This window comes from Heloderma suspectum, chromosome 1 (assembly GCF_057233095.1).
Source record: "Heloderma suspectum isolate Gila_16-S chromosome 1, 16-S_ref, whole genome shotgun sequence".
NCBI lineage: Eukaryota > Metazoa > Chordata > Lepidosauria > Squamata > Helodermatidae > Heloderma > Heloderma suspectum.
In genome coordinates, this window is record NC_139458.1 from 95,125,301 (window position 1) to 95,137,987 (window position 12,687).

Genomic DNA, 12,687 nt, shown 5'->3' on the forward strand with positions numbered 1-12,687 from the left:
CTTTCTGATTCCTGATCTTTATGTGCACATGTGAATATGTTAGGAAATGCACTAAATTATAATTCCATTTGCCCATGTGTTTTCAAAGGGGAAAAGATAGATGATCCCTAATATTCTCTCCCACACAGCTGGCCTGCCTTTAGAAATTAAATAGAATGCATGGCTGGAGTTAAAATCGCTGGAAGAAACATTAACAAAATCAGATATGCAGATGATACCACTTCGATGGCTGAAAGCAAGGAGGACCTGAGGAACCTCATGACGAAGGTGGAAGAAGAAAGTGCAAAAGCTGGGTTGCAGTTAAACCTCAAAAAAACCAAGACTATGGCAACCAGCTTGATTGATAACTGGCAAATAGAGGGAGAAACCGTGGAGGCAGTGACAGACTATGTCTTTCTAGGCACAAAGATTACTGCAGATGCTGTCTGCAACCAGGAAATCAGAAGACGTTTACTTCTTGGGAGGAGAGCAATGACAAATCTTGAAAAAATAGTGAAGAGCAGAGACATCACACTGACAACAAAGGTCCGCATAGTTAAAGCAATGGTATTCCCCGTAGTAACCTATGGCTGCGAGAGCTGGACCATAAGGAAGGCTGAGCAAATGAAGATAGATGCTTTTGAACTGTGGTGTTGGAGGAAAATTCTGAGAGTGCCTTGGACTGCAAGAAGATCAAATCAGTCCATCCTCCAGGAAATAAAGCCAGACTGCTCACTTGAGGGAATGATATGAAAGGCAAAACTGAAGTACTTTGGCCACATAATGAGAAGACAGGATACCCTGGAGAAGATGCTGATGCTAGGGAAAGTGGAAGGCAAAAGGAAGAGGGGCTGACCAAGGGCAAGATGGATGGATGATATTCTGGAGGTGACGGACTCGACCTTGGGGGAGCTGAGGGTGGTGACGGCCAACAGGAAGCTCTGGCGTGGGCTGGTCCATGAAGTCACGAAGAGTCTGAAGCGACTGAGCGAATAAACAACAACATGTCTGTCTATAGCTATTGGCAGTAAAAAGGCATTTTAACACACACATTATCAGTCCCAGGGTAGTCTAAAACACTGAACAGGAAGCTGAGTTGATGCTCTGGGATTTCGTCAACAGATGACATAGTGGTGATAAAGCAACAAATAATCAAGTAAAGCTTACTGGCTCAACTACAACCCAATTTCCACATTGCTAAGCATTTACTGGATACATAGTGATGGCATAAAATTGACTTTCTCATTGGGCCAAGTTTGGGATGATTTTGCACATAAAAAGAACCTTTAACGGTTCCAGGAGAGAGCTATGCTGGATTACACCAGTGGTTCATCTAGTCCAGCATTCTGTTCACACAGTGGCCAACCAGCGGCCTGTGGGATACCCACAAGTAAGACATGAGTGCAAGAAGTACCCTCCAGTTCTTATTCCCAAGCAACTGATGTGCACACCCATACTGCCTCTGATACCGGAGTTAGCATATAGCCATCAAGACTAGTAGCCACTGATACCTTATCCATGAATTTGTCTAATTCCCTTTTAAAGCCATTCGAAGTTGGTGGCCATCACTACGTCTTGTGGTAACAAATTCCATAGATGAACTACATGTTGTGTAAAGAAGTACTTCTTTTTATCTGTACTGCATCTCCCACCAACCAGCTTCATGAGATGACCACAGCTTCTAAATGGTATTTGGGCAGGGCCTTTCCTCTAGCCAAATTATGCACCACCATAATAAGCACTCGTGTTCTAATTGCAGTATTTTCAATGTTGCCATGAATTGAACAATGCTGAGTTGCCTGGACTCCTTCATTTATGGTTCAGAAAAATACATGCCAAAATAATCAACTTCTTTGTTTCTGTAAAGGTCTGGGTGCTTGAGATTAAACTTTCACCATGCCATTTAATTGGTGTTCCTGTTAAATATTATCATACCTAATTCAGCTATTTTAGTAAAAGTGGCCAATTTTTCTGTTTCTAATGAAACTTTGTCACGTGGAAGAGATTGGAGTAGGCTGACAAATGTAAATGTGTAACCAGGCCGAAGATAAGCATTTCAGTATAAAGAAAGACACAACAGCTAGACTTTGGAGTGTTATGTTTTCATCTGATTGCACAAAGATTTATACATTTCAACAGCAATGATTTTCTCTTACAATGGAAAAGTTGGTGGCATTTTAAGCTGATACTGCAAAAAAGGTACTGGTAGATACGTCAGCTACACGTCCATTCACACATCGCGGTTTTCTTTGTGCAAGTAAGATGTGAATAGTTTTGTTTTTTTGATTGCACCATGAGTACAGAGGTTATTACAGCACCTTTATGTAGGCTGAATATATAAAGGGGCCCTAAGATTTAACATCCAGGGAAAGCACTAATCCCCTTTCCTTACAATACTACACTTTGAAATAAAACAGATAAAGTACCTCGCTTAGCCTTTCAAGGAATGTGACTGGCTCAATCAAAGTATGTATCAATAAAAATTTGTTTGTTAAGAGCACTTGTCATGTTTGGCCATCTGTAATATGAACACTGCTCTAGTTTGGAATAATTAAAAACATAATTCTTGCTAGAGCAAAAACAACAGCCCAGAAAGGTTTCATTTAATTATTATTATTATTATTATTATTATTATTATTATTATTTTATTATTATTATTATTATTATATTAATTTATATCCCGCCTTTTTCCCAATACTGGGACTCAAGGTGGCTTTACAACATTAAAACTTGTACAATTAAAACCTATAAATAGAAGTATACAAAAGTTAAAAATATAATTAAATCCTCAATAGTATTAAATTTGTATAAAATATCAAGATATTAAAAGACAGCAAGAAATATAACCATAGTAGCCATCCATCATATGCATTTAACTATTCTTATCATACATAATGAATTGTTATTTCTTTATATCATTCGTCATCAGTGCAGAAGTAGATGGAAGCCCAGAAGCTGAACTATAATCTAGACAAAAGTGCTGTTTGTCAGAGATCCATTGATCAGAAAGTAGGTGTACATCCTGTTTGGGATAGAGTTTTACTCCTCCTGAAAGACAGGGAATGGAATCAGGGGGTGCTTCTGGATCCTGCACGGTTCCAGCAGTGGTGGCCAGAAGAACATTTTACTACCTTGTTACTAGTTCTTCATGTCTTAAAAAAAAAGAGTGAGGACCTTCTTACTGCAAAAGCAGTATACACTAATGGTACAATCCTATGCATGTTTAGACAGAAAAAGGTCGTACAGCTCCAAACATTCCCCAACCAGCTCCCAGATGGTACTCTAAAATGGTTTTAAAATCTCACGGATGATTAAAACCTTTCTGATTTTTTGAAGATCAGTACTCCAGATGAGGCCTAACCAGTGCTGAGTAGAGGGGAACTAGTACTTCCCGGGATTTGGAAGCTATGCTTCTATGAATGCAGCCCAAAAGAGCATTTGCCTTTTTTGCAGCCACCTCACATGGTTGGCTCATATTCAGCTTGTGATTTACAACAATTCCAAGATGCTTCTTGCTTGTAGTATTGTTGAGCCAAGTATCGCCCATCTTGTAACTGTGTATTTGATTTCTTTTTCCTAGGTGCAGAACTTGGCATTTATCTCTATTACATTTCATTCTACTGTTTTCTGCCCAGTGCTCCACCAATCAAGATCACTTTGAATTTTGTTTCTGTCTTCTAGGGTATTCGCTATCCTGCCCAATGTTGTGTCATTTGCAAATTTGATCAACATTCCCTGCACCTCCTCCTCCAAGTCATTACTAAAAATGTTGAAGAGCACTGGGCCCAGAACTGAGCCCTGCAGTATCCCGCTCATTGAAAGGGGAAAGGTTCCTCCTGTGCAAGCACCGGGTCATTACTGACCCTTAGAGGGACACCGCTTATGCTGGCGTTTTCATGGCAGACTATAGCGGGGTGGTTTGCCATTGCCTTCCCCAGTCATGACTACCTTTCCCCCAGCAAGCTGGGTACTCATTTTACCGACCGCAGAAGGATGGAGGGCTGAGTCAACCTGATCCCGCTCATTACCTCTCCCCAATTTGGGAAGATCCCATTGATATGTGATCTTTGAGTCCAATTCTGTAGCCAACTGTGGATCCACCAGAGAGTTGTTTCATCTAGCCCACTTTTAGCTAGTTTGCTAATCAGGATATTATGGGGCACTTTGTCAAAAGCTTTGCTGAAGTTGAGGATATTATGTCCACAGCATTCCCACAGTCCACAAGGGAAGTTACCTGATCAAATAAAGAGATCAGATTAGTCTGGCAGGACTAGGTGGACCCTTGGTCTGATCCAACATGACTCTTCTTATGTTCTTAAATCCATGTTGGCTTCGAATAAACACTACATTGTTTTCAAGGTGCTTACAGATTGATTGTTTTATAATCTGCTCCAGAATTTTCCTAGGGATTGATGTCAGACTGACTGGTCTGTAGTTCCCAAGTTCCTCCTTTTTACCCTTTTTGAAGATAGGGACAACATTAGCCCTCTAGCCAGCTGGCACTTCCCCCGTCCTCCATGATTTCTCAAAGAGAATAGACAGCGGTTCTGAGAGTTCTTCTGCCAGTTCCTTTATTACTCTAGGGTGCAGTTCATCTTGCCCTGAAGATTTGAACTCATTCAAAGTAATTGGGTGCCTATCAATCTCAAGCTGCAATCCTGCCCCTTCAGCCTGTACTTCGCCTTTGCCAGGGAGGTCATAGACCCTCTTTCGGGAGAAGACTGAGCCAAAGTAGGAATTGAGCACTTCTGCCTTTTCTTTGTCATCTGTTATCATTTTGCCATCCTTATTTAATAGCTGAACCACCATTTCTTTCCTCTGTCTTTTACGATGCATGTATCTGAAGAAAGCCTTTTTGTTGCTTTTAGCATCCCTCTCTAACTTCAGCTCATTCTCAGCTTTAGCCTTCCTGATGCCGTCCCTGCAATTCTGTGCTACCTGCCTGTACTCTTCCTTTGTACCTTGTGTCCCTTTTTGTCCTGAGGTCATCTCTAAGCTTTTTGTGAAGCCACACTGGCTTCTTCTGTTGTCTTTCACCCTTTTTTTCTTGTTGGAATTGTTTGTAATTGTGCCTTGAGAATTTCCTTTTTTTAAAACTGCCACCCATCTTGGACTCCTTTTTTCATTAGAGTCACTTGCCATGGGACCTTACTTATCATTGTTCTGAGTTTATTAAAATTTGCTTTCCTAAAATCCAGGGTACCCGTTTGGCTACACTCGGCTTTTGCTTCCTTTAGAACCAAGAGCTCAAGTATAACGTGGTCACTTTCCCCCAGATTTCCTGTAACTGCTAGTTTATCCACTAAGTCATCTCTCTTGGTTAGGATCAAGTCAAGGATAGCCAATCCTTTAGTTCCTTCTTCCATTTTCTGTAGGAGAAAGTTATCAGCAACACAAGTCAGGAATTTATTGGAGGGGCCGTGTTTTGCAGAATTTGTCTCCCAAGAAATATCGGGGAAATTGAAGTCCCCCATTACTACTACATCATGCTTCCTTGAAACATTGGCTGTTTGCTTTTCAAAGGTTTCATCCTCATCTTCTTGATTGTGTGGCTGGTAGTAGACTCTGACCACCATGTTCCTTTTATTCTTTGCTTCATTTATTTTAACCCAGATGCTCTCAATGGGCTACCAAGCTCATCCTCCTGTATTTCTGTGCAGAGATATGTATTTTTAACATATAGTGCAACTCCACCTCCCTTTGTGTTCCTTCTGTTCTCTTTGAAGAAGTTATATCCTTCAAATGCTGTATTCTAGTCATGGGAGCCATTCCACCAAGTTTCAGTTACACCTATCGAGTCATAATTTCCCTCCTGTATTAAGAGTTCAAGTTCATTCTGTTTGTTTCCCATACTCTGGGCATTAGTATATAGACTTCAAAGGCCATGTGGTTTATAGTCTGGCTTTCTTCCTACCTGTTTCTGAACACTATTATTGGGCGCTATTGGAGCTGTTCTCTCCATTGCGGTGCATGAGCCTTTGTCCATTGTCACCCCCAACTTTATGTCTCCCTCCCCTGTAGGATTCAGTTTAAAGCCCTCCTGATGAAGTTCTTCAGGCTGTGGCCAAACACATTTTTCCCAGTCTTTGTGAGGTGCAACCCATCCCTTGCCAACATTCCATCTTCCAGGAAGTATAGCCCGTGGTCCCAAATCTATTGTGTCGGCACCATCTTTGTAGCCAGTCATTCACCTGGAGTATTTTTCTATTCTATCCCTCTTCTAAGTACTGGAAGGATGGATGAGAAAACTATTTGAGCCCCAAAGTTCTTGAGTTTCCTTCCCAAGCTTCAAAGTCTGACATGATTTCTTTGTCGCTCTGCTTGGTGGTGTCATTTGTTCCCACATGGATGCGAAGAAAGGGATACCTGTCAGTGGGTTTTATGAGTGCAGGCAACCTTTCAGTCATGTCTCTCTAATCCATCCTCCTGAGAGACAGCATACCTGACGAGTCCATGGGTCTTCACGACATACTTGGGTTTCAATCCTACGCAGCAAGGAGTCTCCCATAACTACTACTCTTCTTGTTGTTGTAGGCCTTGGTTTCATTGCCTCTGCTTGACTGACCTTCAGCCTGTTGCTCACTCTCATGCAGGTTCCCCTGTAATTCTTCCTCTGCAGGCGGTCTTCCGGTCTCATTCTCAAGTACCTGAAAATGTTTCCATAGTTCCACTGCTTCCACTGGTGCAGAGTGGCTTCTAGTTCTTCTCCTCCTAATTGTCACCCTTTTCCAAAGAGTATCCTCTACTTCATTTTTCCTCGCCTCAGCAGTTTCCTTTTCTGCTTCAGCTTGCTCCTCTAGCTTCTGTACTTCGCTTTGCTGCTGTAGTTCCACTGTTCTGCCTAAGAACTCTTCGTCTTCTCTTATTCCCTGGAGAGTTGACACTTGCGACTCCAGTCCTCTTACTTTTTCTTCCAACAGTGTAATCAACTTGCACTTGTTGCACATGTAAGCCATGTTGATCTCAGGCAAGAAAACAAACAGTGCACAGACCTTGCAGGTCAACACCACTGGAGAGTCTTTTCCTTCCATAATCTCTATTCCCTTTATGTTTCTAGCTTTCTGATTGTACTGGAATATCCTATGCTTTGTCCTCTGTTCACTGGAGGTTAAAAACACAGTCCTACTGGTTTGGAAATGTATGTACAAGAAAAAGAATTTATAAAAAAAAATAGGGACCTCCCCCTTGACCTCCCCTGCCAAACTCCTGTTTGCTGTCCCTGTTCGCGTGCTCTCTGGGAGCTTGCTTGCTTGTATAGCCCCCAGACCAGCTGGAGCAGCTTCCTCTGCTCTGCTGTGCTCCGCTAGGAGACAGGAAACATCAGATTTTAGTGTCCCCCTTCTGAGGTCATAGCATTGTCTACGGTCTCGGAACAGGGAGTCTGAAGAATCCTATGGTGCCTGGGGTGCTCTCCAGGGACCATAAGATTGCTCTCCCCATTATTCTCTTTTAAAAAGGAAAAATTTTCCTTCAAGGTGTCTGAATAAGAACATGATACCTTTATACAGAATCTTTTGTCAGTCTGTATTGTGACACTGAAGCAACTTGCCATTTTTCTTCTGGTTTATTAAAAAGTTTGTATCCAAACTTGTTGTTCCCATTGTTCCCAAAGATGCGGAACAGCCATAATTTGTTCTGCAGTCACATTCACAATGTGCCAGGCTGAGTCCATACAGAGGAAGTCTAGTCTTTCCAAAAATGAAGGCAATTCACAAAGACTTCAGAGAGAAAAGCAGCATGCAGATTTTATAGCTTTTGAATTGTTAATTGTTTTATTTAATGATTTTAAAATATTTGTGGATTAAAATACTGTCACAGACAAACCCAAAGATGTGCCAGCTACAGTGGCAAGAAAAAGTTTGTGAACCCTAATGATAATTACAGAAATTCCATAGTTTTCCCATGATAGCCTTTATGAATCGAAACCAGTCCTTTTCTAAATATCCAGAAGGGTTTATATTAGCTAATTCTGTGTATTGTGAAATAAAACAATGTATAAATTAGGCAAACAATGAGTACCTAAGAGTCAGGGTATGTGCAAAAGTAAGTGAACAACTGGTTGCATCAGCTCAATTAAAGGGAATAATTAGAATCAGGCATTTAAGTAATTAGTAGATCTTCAGGGGTGAGTTTGGGAGGTTCCGCCCTATAGAAGGATTAGAAGCTTTGTGAGTGTGGTCTTCACCATACGGTTGTATGGAAACACGTCATGCCACGATCAAAATACATCTCTGGGGACTTCAGAAAAGCCGTTATTGCTCCTCATCAGTCTAGAAAGGGTTACAAAACCATTTCTAGGGACTTGGGGCTCCACCAATCCACTATCAGACAGATACTCTACAAATGGAGAAGGTTCAAGATCACAGTCACTCTACTGGCGCATCATCCAGGAAGTCAAGAAGAACCCCAGAGTAACCTCCAAGGATCTGCAGGCCACTCTCGCCTTGGCTAATGCAAGTGTTCATGACTTGAACAGAAAAAGACTGAACAAGAAGGGAGGATAACCAGGAGGAAACCACTGTTATCCAAAAAGAACATTCCTGCCTGTCTGAAGCTCGCTAAAGATCACATAGATGATCTCCAAGACTTCTGGAATAATGTTCTCTGGACAGACGAGTCAAAGGTAGAACTTTTTGGCCTCAGTGAGAAATGTTATATTTTGTGAAAAAGAAACACTGAGTTCGAACAGGAGAACCTTATCCCAACCATCAAGCATAGTGGTGGGAACGTGATGGTTTGGGCCTGCTTTGCTGCCTCAGGACCTGAATGGCTTGCCATCATGGACACAACCAAGACTTCTGCAGTGTATCAGAAGATTCTAGAGGAGAATGTCAGCCCACCTGTCCATAACCTGAAGCTGAACTGAAAGTGGGTCATACAACAAGACAATGACCCTAAACATACAAGCAAATCTACAAAAGAATGGTGCAGAAGAAGAAATTCCATGTTTTAGAATGGCCTAGTTAAAGTCCAGACCTAAATCCCATCGGAATGTTGTAGCAGGATCTGAAGCGTGCTGTTCATGCAATGAAGTCTTCCAGTGTCACTGAGTTGAAGCAGTTCCGTAAGGAAGAATGGGCCATAATTCCTCAAAATCAATGTGAGAAATTAACCAACAATTACAGGAAATGCTTACTTGAAGTCATTGCTGCTCAAGGGGGTGCCACCAGGTACTGAATCTAAAGGGTCACATACTTTTTCACACATAGATATTGAATGTTGATCAGTTGTGGATAAATATATGTTGAAAAAGAATAATGTTTGTATGTCATCTGTTTACTCAGGTTATCTATTTTCTTTACCTAGGACTATGGGGTTAGATTAAGATCTAATATTTTAGGTTGGAAATATGTGACAACCCTAAGGGGTTCACAGTTTTTTTCTCATCACTGTATTAATCATCCCTAAAACAGTAAGGGCATTTGTTATTACTATCTAATGTCTGTTCTCAGCTTTAATCTGTCTTTTGGGTTTGAAGCTGCCAGATTTTCAGAAGCGGCTCACTTCGTTCTCTCTGAACTGTGTTTTTCTGCTGAGCAGTTAACCTTAGCATTAGGGCTGGGCAGGGAGCCTCCCCATCCAACTCAGAAGCCACTTTGCGGTGGTGGGCCCGACCCAGCTCAGGCAGATTCCCCCCTCGACACCCCTCGGCCCCGAACCTGATGCAGGGTTCAGATGGTGAACCCCACTTCAGGTCACCCCCACACAATCCCCCAGCTCCTTACCTGGGCCGCCTCTTCCTTTGCTGCTGCCACTGTTGCCTTCTCTGCCGCTGCTCTGCCACCGTTGCCACCACCGCTGTCTTTGGCGCCGCCCCTGTCTTCACCACCGCTGTCTTCGCCCTCTCTTCCTGCTGCCACTGCTACTACCTTCTCTTGAGGCCTGCATGTGTGGCGACTCGTCTTCCAGGGAGCTGCCATTTTTAAAATGGCAACCTCCTGGAAGTTCCAGGAAGACTCCCTGCCAGAAGAGTCGCCACATGTCCAGGCCTCAGGAGCTGGCAGGGGGCAGCGGCAAGCATTGGCACATCACTCCTGCTTTCGCTTCCGCCAGCTCCTGAGGCCTGGATGTGCGGCAAGTCTTCTTTCAGGGAGTCACCATTTTAAAAATGGTGACTCCCTGGAACTTCCAGGAGTTGCCATTTGAAAAATGGCAACTCCCTGGAAGAAGACGAGTCGCCACGTGTCCAGGCCTCAGGAGATGGCGGCAGCAGTGAAGATGGCGGTGGTGGTGGTGGCAGCAGAGGCGGCAGAGGAGAAGGTGGTGAAGGCGGCGGTGAAGAGAAGGCGGCAAAGGCGGCTCAGGTAAGGACCTGGGGGGGCTGGGCCAGGGAGGGCAAGATCCGAAGCGCATTGAGCGCTCCGGGTAGCCCCTGACCCTCTCCGGGTCACTTCGTGCCTCCTCCACTCAACCTCGGAAGGGGCTCAAAGTGACCCAAAGCAGTCCTCTTCAACTCTGGGTTTGGGCCTCAAGCCAAAGCGGTGCACAGCCGTACCTAGCATCTTCTATTATGCTAATGGAGATTTCTAGAAGAGTGAGCTTAAATCATTTTTTCCTGAAATTTTTACCTCCCCCCCCCATAATTTGTAGTAAAAATATTTCCATTTGCTAGGTGAATAATAAAAAACAATCTAAACAAGTAATTGACTGACTCATATGGCTTGTATGACCAGGACAAACTTGAACATAAGCCTAAACCTGGACTTCATTAGTTGGCCTAAGTAAATGGTTGACATCTTGCATTATATATTCATGCTTTTGTTCGAAAACCACACACACTCATGCACAGCCTGTACCTTCATACAGTACTAAGCTCTGTTTAGGTGTCTGGTAAATAATGACAAGAACTAAAAAGTAATTTTGCCCGAAAGCAGTTGACTCAATTGCTTGTGTCTGGTTTAATTTAAATAGGAAGAGAATAGAATATATTCTGCCTTTCTGCCACTAGAGGGTGAGATATCTGTGTGGAAAATAATTGAATATTCAAAGTTAATTTAATTTGCATTTCAGCAGGAATATTGGCCCTTGTAATTGAGTCTACTAATGTAGTTGCAGTTGGCTAAGCTTCAGTATATTTGACAACAAGGTAGTTAAGCAGCTTTTCACTGATGTGTAGGTGGGATTGTTTAGCTTTAAAAAAAAATATTGGGATACACTGTAATATCAGTGATGTTACAAGGAGCAAGATTTAACAAAAAAAGACAATAATAAAGAACAATATTAACAAACGTAACAACAATAATAAAATGTTTTAGCCAGAGTAGTTTTAATAGCCACATTGATATTAAATCATCCCCAAAAGAGAAAAAGGTGAAGTGCATGCTGAACTTTTTCTTTCCAATGTATAATGAAGACTCCAATTTAGACTATCCTACATTTATACACCCTAACTCTGCAGTTACCAAAGTGTATTTGTTATTTGATTAAACATTTAATGACGGTGTTATTGAAAATGGCCCTTGGTAGGTCTTGTGTTAAATAATGACAGAAACTGAGGCTGCAATCCTGGGAGTCATATCTGGGAGTAAGTTGCATTGAAGTCAGTGAGCCTTGCATTTGAGTAGATATGTATAGAATTGTGGTGTTACAAAATGTAAACAAGTTGTTTTGGGCCACCATATTGTCTTTTCCCCTTTGAAATACTGTTGCTGTAATCAGCTTAGTGAAAGCAGCTGGTACTACTGTGCCTCATTAATGAAATGAGCAGAGAACTTTTTATTTATTCTTTATCCAAATCCTTTTATATATATGTTGGTAGCCTCCAGGTGGCACCAGTGTTTAAATAATAAAACCAAGACCTAACCTAACCATACGAAAATGTGGCATCTTTGCTATGAGTTACTGTATGTTGTAATGAGATACGGCTAGGGACCAAACTGCAAGTTACATGCAAATGTGTGACTGTTGTCTGAGTGCTCTTTATCTTAAAAGCTGCTTTGCTAGATGGTGGAGAAGAAATGGTGGTGGGTGAAGTAATACTTTTTCAACTGGTGCTTCCCTTCTCCAAAACACCTCCCTCCATGGGGCGAGGTTGCTTTTTATTTTTTGGCCAGCACACATAGTTTGCAATGAGCTGAAAGCTTGTCAAGATCATGGGTGGAGTGGAGTGTGGTGGGGTGGGGAAGACTCCTACTGGTGTTTGCCTCATAGATCACTTTCTTTCTAAAAATACACTGTATTTTAGCTTACACTGTAAGCACAGTTTGATGTGCTGCGAATTTGACCTTTCTACTATGCTCTGTGCAGCTCTGAACATTTAATTTATAAGGAGAATTTGTCTATGGAACTTTGGACTTCATATTGGTCACTCTGTTTAGGCCACCATGAAGACCAACTAGCAAAATGTGAATAAAGGCAGGTCTTCAGTTTAGAATTCTACCTTGTTCTGAGTAGTTGATCATGTTGCAAATCTGTGGACACAGAAGTCATTCCTAAGCCTGCATAAATGGATGAACTTGTTTGAACTAGCAACACATGCTTCTATCGCTGCCATACTCGTTGCTCAATAAACTCCATAAATGGGTCAGCAGTATACACCATCACAAAAATATAAGCATCAGTGTGTGCAAGGAAAGTGGGTTTTGTTTTGTTTTTAAACTTTCTCTTTTGAAAAACAGCTCGTGGACACTTTTGCCCCTATCCCTGCATTTCAGTCAGAATCAGCTTCTGTAGTGAACCAGAGAATTTACAAGGCTAGTTTTCTAAAAT